The sequence below is a fragment of the Haliotis cracherodii genome, unplaced genomic scaffold, assembly GCF_022045235.1.
Source record: "Haliotis cracherodii isolate W230 unplaced genomic scaffold, xgHalCrac1.p SCAF_4, whole genome shotgun sequence".
In the NCBI taxonomy this organism is placed as follows: domain Eukaryota; kingdom Metazoa; phylum Mollusca; class Gastropoda; order Lepetellida; family Haliotidae; genus Haliotis; species Haliotis cracherodii.
In genome coordinates, this window is record NW_027266297.1 from 61,872,074 (window position 1) to 61,885,023 (window position 12,950).

Sequence of the window (12,950 nt, forward strand, 5' to 3'; positions counted from 1 at the left end):
GCAATATTCCAGCAATATCACGGCGGGGGACACCACAAATGGGCTCCACACATTGTACCCATGTCGGGAATCGAACCCGGGTCTTCAGCGTGACGAGCGAACGCTTTAACCACTAGGCTACCCGACCGCCCTGGCCAAACCAGAAACATACTCTTCTAAATCAGAAAAAAGACACCATGTTTCTGAAGTTGAAATTTGCAACCGAAGGAATTGATGCTTTAAACTTAACATACTCAAACAAAGTACGTTACCCTAAATATCTGACCTTATTTCAAATTTCCCTGTTTCTTTTTCCCACAGGAAACCATTTCATCCAAGTTGTTCAATTAAAAGTATGTGTTGTAGAACGACAAATTGGCAGATCATGAAGCAAATTCCACCACTCATGACCGCCAAGACATTTCATACTACTACCAACCTGTAGGATTTTGGTCACATGTGAGGTGTTGATAATATCTCTGTTCGTCAGTTATTCACATTTGGACCAAAGTAATGCTAGTATCCTCTCATTCAGTCATCCACTCACCCATCCACTTCACAATATCACATTCTCTTAGTGTGAAGCGTCTAAACTGACAATTATATTATACGTCTATCTGTAACATTAACATATCAGTTAAATACCAACAGTAACGCTAGCCATATTATTGAATTGCCTTTGCATGTGTTTGTGATGGTTGCCAGAGGTGGAACAGGATGTCTGATATCTACGCGAAGACCTGCTAGCATCACTTTTTGATAACGATTCATAAACACAGGATCATGAAAATGTCAGAATTGTACAATCGACTCTGACAGACAGATCTCTTATAAATATGGAAAAGGCGCTGTCGCTTTTATATACACCTTACCGTCGACTTCGACCTAATCAGTTCATGAACATCGCACAAGTCAACATGTTAAGTGCGTTATAAACTGGCTTATCTGTTGATTTATAACTGTAATACTCTCAAGATAAGTTCATTATCTATGTCAAAAGGGGCGGTCGGGTAGCCTTGTGGTTAAAGCGTTAGCTCGTCACGCCGAAGACCCGGGTTCGATTCCCGACATGGGTACAATTTGTGAAGCCCATTTGTGGTGTCCCCCGCCGTGATATTGCTGGAACATTGCTAAAAGCGGCGTAACACCATACTCACTCACTCACTCTATGTCAAAATCTGGCTGATTTATTTTACGTCCAAATTTTACTACAACTACCTCCCGAGAACTTTACACCTACACCAACGTCCTTCCCCGAGAGTTTACCATGATCTGTTTATTATGCATTGCTCACTGACAGTGTATGCCGTGTGCTGAAGGTTTAAGAACTGCACATCCTATCACACCTACAGTGATTTCGTGTACTTCTTCTCCATGTACATGGTATTGGGAAGAGGAAAACAACTTCCCGTTTCGCAGGTCATGTTGTTTCATTGTTGGTAGTGCTCTGTGATTTTAATCTTTTAATCCTGAGGTTAAAATATGTCTCTGTACTGTACAGTGTAAGCACCATGTCTGCACGCGTCTTGGCACTGGGCCTGATCTTAAACACGCACGCCACAACAAAGCAATACAACAGTTATTTCATACTGGTTACACAAACTATACCTGCCCTCTCCGGGCTCGACATGTAGGTAGAGTCCATTGACAATGTGTCATCATTTTAACCGCGATAATGCTCAAGGTATGTTTCTCAATGATTTTCGGATAGTCAGCCATTGTCATCTTTCAAGCCATGTCTTGGTAATAAGTTAGCTTTCCATTTCAGGCGAAGACGCTTGATATCGGCATGCCTACTGACCACAAACTCGGTAGGCAGTGCTCAAACGCATCACCAAAGTACCATTCCATTGTAAAGGCTATGTAAGGCGTCCACGGGGACGCATCATGCAATGTAAAACCAACATGCCATTCTGTTGTTAGCATTCAGGAATCCATATGCAAATACAACGTTTTTTTCATCAATGATGTCCGATACTCACTGATTACTGATGTAATTCTCTGTGACTCTCATTCTGAACAACGCAAATGAGAAAAGCCTGTTCCGTCTGTAACTATATACCGAAGTACGGTCTGTACAAACATTTAGAAGTTATTTTACGAGGACACGATATTTGTCTTTGCTGTGTCATCAACTGCGGATAATAGATACAGTGTTTGATATTGTACACCAAGTGACAATTATCCCTTTGTACATACTGCTGTTTTCCGGAAGAAGGCTATGCAATACCATGAATCTGAGTATTATGTTCAATTACATTTGTGCAGATCACATATATCGGGGACAACAACTACTGCTACTACTACAACTACTAACCCAGAAATTGGTGCGATTATTCTTTGGCGTTGTCGTTATATGTTACACTCTGCGGCATAGTGCTAGCTCAATGAAATACCATGCCGCAGTTTAACATGAATACCCCACCAAGACACAGTATACTGACTCCGCGCCGACCAGTCCTTGTTTTAGCCTCTTAATGCCGAGCGCCAGACAGGGTAACAACAAGTGCCATATTTTAACGTCTTTTGGTATGATGCGGCCGGGGATCGAACATCGGACCTTCGGCTCTCCGGAGGCGGTCCTGCAATTGTTCGGATAAAGATATTGAGTATACCGTGGAAAGTATAGATACAAACAGCGGAAGGAAACAAATGTGCATCAAATCAGTGGTATGTTCATTTTGATGGAATACACATTGTGACACATGCTCATACTGTGATTCACATCCTATTGTTTGCAATCTATAAACAGTAGCGGTTCAGGAACCGGTCTATGTTATGTGACGTTTAGCGCCATCAAATCGAAGTCACCATGATCTGCACCAGATGACTTCCGGTGTTGTGCACTCTGCACAGCGAATTGCGGCGCCTTGGACGACTGGGCAACCCGGGCAACCCGTGTTGTGAAAAAGTCTAAATAGACGATTGAATTTATTTCTCTAATCTGGAAATTCGTACTCAATATGCAACCTGGCATATCATATACAGACCACCGCTCACAAAAACCATACCTCACACTATCATTGTAGCATTACCCTTATAAAAACAATCTCCATCAGTGTTTCCCGAAATACTCCAAAGAGAATTATGGATAGTGCCTAGTGTTCAAATCACATGGTAATTTCTAAACACGGAATTATTCGCATCCTTCCTCATATTCCTTGTTCAAGCCAAGCTTGCGGGCTGAAATAATGCGTATACTTACGTTTGTGTCAGCGAACATAACTTTGTCAGAAACGGTATTATTGCCAATGTCATATTTCGAATGAATGAACCCCGTGGCAGTTCCATATTCCTATCTATTTGGTGGAGGACTAGTCTCAAGATGTGACACAAGACTATCATTAGTCATTGTTATGCCTTGCAATTATTATATATATTCCACCACAACTATATGGTTCCCTCTCCCATTAATGGACAAGGTGTGTGGGGAAAGTGTCAACCTGTTATACTGAATATTTGGTGTCACTGTATTGCTTACAGAATAAGGCTGAATTAACCTAAAATATGGTTTAATGGCGCACAGACGTTGTTCGCAAGTCGAAGTTTTTAATTCTGTTTATAACTGCTTCGCGCAAAAAATGTAACACTCTTAAAGAATTTAATCTTAGAGAGATATTACATGTTTTATACAACAGCGGGATACTACATGTACATATGATTACCAACTTATAAAATATGGCGGTCGTGCTGACAAGCAATTATATTTTAAGTCATTTTGAGTCATTTTACAAATTACTGGGTCACATTTTATATTAAAAGTATATGTTGTCAAGTTTTTTAATGATGCCATTCGGATCAACGGACACTTCTCAAGCGTGACCGAAAGACAATATATCGGAAGTTTTGCAGGGTTCTTGCATCAAGATATTCCCGATAGCATATCAGGAAACAGACAAGTTACTAAAATATGAATTAATTGTTCATCTTGTGTCAGCACTTCTTCGTTACATACTGTGTAAACAATATAATAAAAATATATAACCACCACAAGCAATTCCGATATTGTTGTCTTGTACACCTTCATACAGGAAATTCAGTAATACGCCATTGCCATTAATAAAATATAATCCATTAATAAAACAAGCTCATCAGCAAACAGCCAGTGGCTTGGTCTAGCGTGTTGTACAGTTGGCGCAGATCTCTGATCTGCTTTCGAGAATTTTTCGCCCAACGTCTGACTGACTGCTCTCCTTTGACGAATCTCTCGAGAAACCTGGCTGGCAATCGACAATAGTGCTTGAATTCACTACCCAATGCGATGGCAATATCAAATATATTTCTTTGATATCAGTGCAGACACGTGAGAGGACCATAGATGATATGTTACCCCTTCAACCACCTTTATCCTGCCATGAAGTGCATAATAGTTCTCTTTACTCTTTTACGGAACTGTATTGCCAGTGTTTAGATGTGATATTCGGATATACTGCGTTTTTTGGCCATGTAATAATTGTATTGGGGACACATCAACGTTATAATTAATAGTTCAACAGTATTAGTGTTCGATATATTCTTTAAAAAACACATGACCGCTTTTTGTTGTAAGCACAACGTGAAAAGAGCAGTGATCTTTAAATGACAATTTTCTTGTAAAATACAATTTTAAAAATTAGTTTCTCCAGGTTGTATACCCCGTCTAACATTTACTGACTAAGCGAGTATTAAATGATGCATTGTCCTCTGGGCCCTCTGACTTTGACAATTTAGACATAAAGATCTGTGCCAGTTAGTTACTGAATACAGTATTTCCTTGTTATTCTAATCATGTGACGTGTCTATTGACATTTCATGAAGCTCGTTGCCAAAATGTATCATTTCTGCTGAACAAGCACAAATGTAAGATATGCTAGATATCTTGCTGACACAAGGCATCGTTTCAGAAACACCTCCTAGTACCCTCAGTGTGTCATTACTGTAGACATGTGTATGTACCTGTTTTAATATTGTACACCAGCTATTGTTTTGTTCTTCGTGAGCTACATATATGCACTGGATGAAAAATGCAAATAATGGGAGATATCTTAACACTTTAAAAAGAAGCTGAGTTTCAAAAGAATCCGGGAAAGAGGTTAATATACATGCCTCACGCAAGGGAGCGATAAATTGTTTCCTCATCTATATCACCGCCTCGCTGACCGATTCCAGAACTTGAAAATTATGCAAGTGCTATTAAACATCAAATTTCAATTTCAAATTCGTTTTCAAGGCACGTATTTATTGCAAAGATTCATTGACCATTTTGAACACGTTCTGTAGCTATCATGATAAGATCCTCTTACATGTTGAATAGTGAATGTTATTTACCTGTTACTGCATTTATCTTTTTGAGTTTTGTATTTGCGATATCTTAGTCTCGCCTCGCCCATGCACACTGAATGTGTTTTTTTCTCCCCTGAGGTTATAACGTAGTCGCCAGTAATCCCTATGTCTGACATAGATACCGCATCTGCACGAAATATTCAATTCATCCTGATGTTTCTGCTGAATCTAAATTTGTCCAGCACATATGATCAGGGATGTTAGGTCAGGACCAACCGAACTGATGCGTGTGTTTATAGAGAGCGTAGGAGGGAGGTGTACTTAGTAATACAAGAACACACACCTTCGAGGAGTCTGCTCATTTCGTTGATGGAAGCGTAGCTTTTTTGAAGTTCATGCTTTCCAGACCTTTGTAATCTAATGGCGATATAGCTGGAAGAAGTACACAACTGTTGAAGGAAGAGGACACCTCGTCGTTCACCTGGTAATCCTGGAGTTATTGAAAGAACTATATTGGTTCATGGACAGCTCAAGGCCGTGGAAAGTAAGATATGAGACAGAAACAATATTTGGAATACGCCCTCGTGTTTTTCAACTGTTAGACTCATTCATACCATACCTATTTCAGAAATTGTTTTTAGCCTAACTGCGAAATGTGTATGGTACATGGTACAGTTTGCATGCATTAAGTGCAGTACTGTTATTTTTTACTGACAGCATTCTAACCAAATACACAACCCGGGAACATAATTCAGCAGGCATCAAAGTAACTAATTATTCTCTGTTGTAAAGTGGAATAAGTTAGCAGTGGTATCTCCAGCTCCAACATCTGTGACATTGTGTCAACTTTAGGGGGTGATGCTCCTGACTTGCCACTGTTATGAGGTTGTCGGCGGAGTTCAAGAGTGCAAGTGAAAGACTCGAAGAGTATCGAATATCGGAAAGACCTTCAACTGTCACCACTAAGAAAAATGTTGACAAACACATGATTGATAATGGGTGATCGACGACTCGCCATGCGTTGCATACAATGTAGCTAATTCAGTAGGCTGAAGAGATAGTTGTGAACAATCTGTGCAATGATCTGGGAATGACAAGGTTTCATCACGCTTGGTCCTAAGGCTTCTGACTCCTTATCAGAAACACTCAAGGCTCATCATCTCACGTTGATTCTGTTGGGCGATTTGTAGTCATGGATATGGCTTGAGTTCACCGTACCACTATCAGCCACAGACTAAACAACAGCTGTTTGTACTAATCCGCACTAATGCCGATGTTATAGTGGTAGCCCACGGGGATACCATGCTGCAGTTAAAATTCTCCCAGTAGGCACGGTAACAACAAATACCATCTTCTAACGTCTTTAGGTATGATGCAGCCGGGGATCGAACCCCCGACCATCCGCTCCCCGGACAGACGGTCCACCAATAGACCACGGAGGTGGTCCGTCCTGGGGGACCATTAATGGCCAATACTGAAGCGTGTTGATCCACCGGGACAATGCATCTGTGCACAAGTCAGTAATGCATGACTGTGGCTTTGAAGTCATTGAACATCTTCCGTATTCACCAGATCTTACTTCCAGCTCCTCCCAAACTAGACGAGAAACTGTCAAGCATTACGCAAATGATGATGACATCATTTTTTCTGTGGAGGACATTTTATATTTCAGCGGGATCAAGACAATCTATGTACCTTTTACTTTGTTGAAAAATAACGCATTCCAACATAGTTACGTCAAGAACTTTTCGACAACCCCTCATAAGATCTTTGGCGCTCTGCTATCATGAAAGTACATGAATCTGTCCAGTACCAAATTGTCTGCCCATTTGGAGAATGTTACATTGGTGTCCAGAAAAGCAATTTCTTATGGGAGTCGATGTCCGAAACACAAGCAATGTTGTCACTCAACACCATCAGTAATGCTATATTGAAACTTTCTAGCCGATGTAAGAGTGTTTATGTCGTCTTAGCAATGTGAAGTCTATGTTCAGTAACATGATGTACTGCTATTCAAGCGAACATTCCCTTACGAATGATTCCTTTTTAAGGGCAAGTAAAGTGAAAAAATGATTGCACTTTTGTTGCAAATATCAAAAGTCCCAGATATATACAGTCAATTCCGGAGAGAGAAAAAATAACATAATAATTCTAGAAAGTATTTAAATATTCAGGTAAAAGTGCTGAAATTGCATGCTCCATAATCTGATTCCCAAACAAAATTATTTGAAGGAGTGGCCTAAAGCTACTGGCCGAACGGTGCATGGATTGACCGATATGTTGGCTGACTTGTGATGCTTGGCAGGTGTACGGATAAGCCAGGAAGCGGTCAGCATAAAAGTGTTGCTGTTACTGTTAATCCTACAAAAATAATTGCGTACATTGCTGAATATGTGAAACGACCTTTGATCGTGACACCGGGAATAATTAAAATAACAATTAATGTCTGTGACGAGCATTTTACGACTAATATCCTGTTTGGGTACCATAAACGGTGACCTCCTACTTCTCCAGCAGCTGGCAAATGGATAATACCCATCGTGTTTATTTAAGATGTATACATCCGTACATCCTCTCGATTAGATAAACGATTGATAAAAGAATGAACACTGTAATTTATGTGATCTTATTTATCAAATTGCACGTTTAACATTTCCATTTACAAAATTCACAGTCCAAAGGTGAAGCGGCATTGTGATGATCGTTCACTGGTTTCTGGTTTCTGGTTGTCTCAAGGGCACAGTCAAGGTTTCGAGACTTCGTCTTCTTCTTGGGTGGCATTAAACTGCCTAGATTATGATTGCAGTATCATCCTGCTCAGCCTGCAGTATCTCGATGAATTTGTACATATTTAGATGCCACTCTTCGAGATGATTAGTGGCGTGGTCCCACTGCTCAGAGACATATAATTGTGCTTCGTGACAAAATCATCTTTGGTGATGATGATGGTTGGGCATTTTCTTTGGGAACATTTCCAATGAATGGATGTTTTATGTCTGATCTTTATCGTGAACCAAGTACCGATCACTCTTAGAACTCGGAATAAACTGTAAAGCAACCTGCGCATTTGCCACATTGGAATACTGTTTCTTGTCTGTAAGTATTTTAAAGCTCACAGGGGGCACGGGTGGCCCAGTCGTCTCTTGCGCCGCGATTCGCTGTGCAGAGTTGCGTCTTGGGCACGCCAGAAACCTATGATTGTGGGTTCGTATCCCGGTTCGCCCCGATTATGTTTCTAGGTTTGTCAGCACCATACCCGTCCTCGTGGGTTTCACCGAAGTGGTAAACGTCTGAGGCCTGCATCACTTCGGGCTTTCCTCCCACATTAAGCTGCCGAGTCGCGATATAACTGGTATACTGTTAAAAGCGGCGTTAAACCCAACTCACTCACTTACTCACTACAAGCTCACATCGTAAGACATGATAAATATGTTCAATCACTCATTGAAAAGTATTTTAAATGTTTTCACTCTATAAAGTGGAAGTGAAATAGACTTCTACAATTTGTCGTGATATTGTGTGAGAATTTCACCAATCACTTGTCTTATCTGAGATGCCCACTTTATCCAATATTTTCTTACACATCAACAAGCTCGGGTGATTTGTATCCATAACAAAAGGTGCGGGACAAGTAGGAAGATCGTTGAAATTGCACAGCGCGTCAGGAAGCGGGAACCTGTTTTAACCTCCAGGAAGGGGGATCCCTTTACAGGAGGATATTTTTCGTTTGGGGGACGCGTGTGTTTTATTTTTTCGATTTTCAAATTTAATTTTGTTTAAGCATTTGTGATAAAGAATATCCTACAGTATTAAATTCTGAAAAGTTGCTTTGTTGATTGTACATGCCATTTAAAGGCTTTATCATTTTAATCAATGTTGATATCACTTTCATCCTTCATGTGTCAACATTTTTGTTTGTTTGCAGATGCACGTTCATTTTAACCACACCGAAGACACAACCAGACGTGCATGTTACATCTGCGACACACAGAGAGAAAGTGTACATATTTCAAACGTTACACGTGTAATTTGTTTAAAGGGAAAGATGTGCAGAGAAGTAGGCAAGCTGAAAACCATGTTTGACTTGGTACCATCCTCATGTTGTAGATTGAGTTGTGAGGTAGTTTGCACGAAGTAGTTATTTCCTCGGCTTACAGAGGATGAGTAGCTAAAGGGTTTAATATTGCTGTCTTTGACAACGTATAATATTCATTACCGACTGCGTTTTGTGCATTAGTGTGTGTGATTTTTGCAGTTTTTATCAGTGCAGTATTCAGTGTGTCACGTGTAGATTTTGTTGTTTTGTAAATATGATAAAATCAGATGAACTACATCATGATTGACCAAGTGAATTTGTCTGTTATATCACGGCCTGTTAGCTTCATATGAAATGAAAGTCTTAGATATTAATCACTTTGATAAAACCCACAAACATGCGTATGGTGCAGACGAAATCAGCGTGAGCATGACATTCGTTTTCACGATCAGAGGATCAGAGGATGCCCTGCCCTTGGGCCTAACCCAAACCCTTTAACAAATGGAATACATTAATGGTGACCAAGTTTCTTCAGCTTATATTTCAATAAGCAAAGGCTGTCATAATTGAAATGGCTGGATCCCTCATATTATCAGGAATCCCGTAAGAGTCAGCACTCTTTGTTGAAGATATCCCAGGACATATTTTCATACGAAATCACATTGCTATGCAATGCGTTTAAGAGAGTATTAAATGCTGCGAGTTATGATGTGAACAAATGTTGGTCAGCCATGCAGTAGAAATACTTCTGTGACCAGGCAGAGGTTAATGCTTTTAGCATTGTCTGTGGCAAATGATAAGAACGATCTTTTCAGGCTTCACCACCAAGTTTGCAATGGACAATTACAGAAGAGAATGAAAAAATGAAGATTAATTGCGATTCTACAAGTGATAAGAACTTTGAAGAGTAATGCAGACAACGTCCAGGTCAAAACATTGAGATAATGTGCATGTTGCTATTAAAACTCGCCATAGCCTACTATGATCTACGAACACCCAACGAATTCAGAGGCTCCTTCAATGTTTATATCATATCATACACATAACCTACGGGAACACCATGCAAGATTAAACAAGAAGAAATATGCTCCAATAATGCACTAAGCCAGTATTAAACAATGTACGTAATGTTAACCTTGCTCAGAATTATAAGATTCACAAGACCGTGAATATTGCAGTATTTTTGGGGTAGTATTAGGTAAACCTGTTACATTGTCATTTCGATGCCCGATCGCCTGTTATAATTCCAATACGTGTACCAGATGATATGGATCTGGTTCTCTCTCATCCAACGTACAACCAGATAATTTGTGATCGGTTCAATGAACATTTTCATTAGAATCCAACTTTTCTTTTGACTTATTTATGCCATGTCAGTCAGATGTAACACTCTCAAACACTTTTATTCTCGATCCTCATTTCCAACTGTATTATGCAGCAGTTCTCCACCTAATGCCGAACATCACATAGTTGTTGTTTTTTCGGCAGTGTTTTCACATAGAACGTGAACTAGAATGGTTGGTGTTGCAAAGTAACAGACATTCAGAGAATCGTTGATTGAATAAATATCTTGAACGTGCAATAAAACCACAAGACTGACATATAACTTCACATTCACTAGTATTTAGTTCGCCTCGCCCTGTGGGATTAAAAAGTACGTCAAACACATCGTACATAAATTAAACACGTTAGTGCCTTAAATGGAGCAATTCATAACCATATCTATGTCCTGAAGAGGGAATATGTTTGTAAAACGGCAATTTCAAGGCTCATAAGCCACAGGACAAAATAACAGGCAATATATTGTCCACACGTGTCCAGTCTATGCTGAACGTATGTATATATATTGTTGCAGACGGTGGTTTGTGATTAAAGCTATTTCACCACGCCGCCTGTCAGCATGCGTTTTGATGACATGACTGATGTTTGACAATCATGCTGCAACTGACAAAGCAAATTGAATATAACTGTAATTTTAAACGTTTCATGTGGTCGACATCTGCTCTGTGGATGTTAAACATGTTACTATGTCAATATTTTGTTCATTTAAACCGGCTTTTGCTCAAAAACACACTCAGTCTATGATTCGACATTATATCCCTGTAGCAGAATTCGCTATATGCCTTGCAAACTTACATAAATCATATGTTTGGCGCACTTTTATATATCTTAGTGTTCAATTCGCATCTTTGACAAGAAATCAAGTTCAGCGACATTCCACAGGTTGACCAATCATATCATAAAGGATGTCAGAGCATGTCATGAGGGATGTCTGACCACGTCATGAAGGATGTCTGACCACGTCACGAAGGATGACTGAGCACATCATGAAGTATGACTATCCATCCCCTGCAGGACGACTGGGCATATCAAGAAGATTGATGTCTGACCATGTCATGAAGTATGACTGAATATACCATGATCACTTTGTCATGGGGGATATTTGCTTGTTTCATGGGGAATGCCAGATCATGTCATGAAGGATGACTGAAGATATAATTAATTATGACCATGTCATGAAGTTTGGTATGTTATGAGGGATATCTGAACATGTCACGAAGTAAGAAGTTGCCTGATTTAAGATTCCAGGAGACAATTACAGTATTTCTCTTGCGGTCGTCTTATCGAAACACGGATACACGTGTCACCAGTAATCGAGTGGACCTTTGTCATCTCAGGGATAATGTATGAGTCGACGACAAGTGGATATGCTGCCTCATGGCATTTATTCTGCAATAGCCCACCTTTGATATCCTTATCAAGTCCTTTATTTGAAATGTTTTCTCAACTGAGTCCAAGGGTACTTTACACTCCGTCAGCAAATGAGTCATCCTATCCATGATCACCTCCAGAAATTGCGACAGTGTTAACGCGCAATGTCTCCTTACGCATGGACAAGAAGGATGACTATGATCATGTTAATGTTTTGAATGGAAACACTTAGTAAGTACTTTTGCAGGATAGTAGAATGTAATATAATATAATAACACAAATAACAAACTATTCCCACAGGCAGCGTAAGTGAAGGTGTGCTTATTCGGTAAGATGATGTCATAGTGTTTCGAAGAGTACGTTCACGTTTGTAACCATGGTAAAAGCGATATTTTTGTCTGGTTTTATTTCCCATCTTTCAGTGGGTTTTGAGATTAAGATTTCAAATCCTGAGAACCATAATATATGAAGTGGTATGGAACTTATTCTTTTGCGGATTAAGGCACAAGACGAATGTCAGTTCACCCGCCATTCATAGCATTCGTCACACGAGCAGTATTATTCTAATTTCCAGGTTTACTTCCTTCTCCCTGTCTAATGTAAATGGCATGTGCAAGGCATGATTAAAATTTAGTCATATGTACTTTCACTTCTTCTAAAACAGCAGCCTCCACTCAGGTACATGGATTACAGTTGGTTTGTTGTTTAACGCAGCACTTAGCAATATTCCAGCTATATGACAGCGGTCTGTAAATAATCGAGTCTGGACCAGACAATCCAGGGTTTAATATCATGAGCATCGATCCACGCAATTAGGATACAATGACATGCATCAAACCAAGTCCGCGAGCCTGACCACCCGATCCCGTTAGTCGCCTCTTACGACAAGCATAGTCGCCTTTTACGACCATTATGAGCACCATTGCAATACTAACTAATGTAATCACAATATTAGTAACAC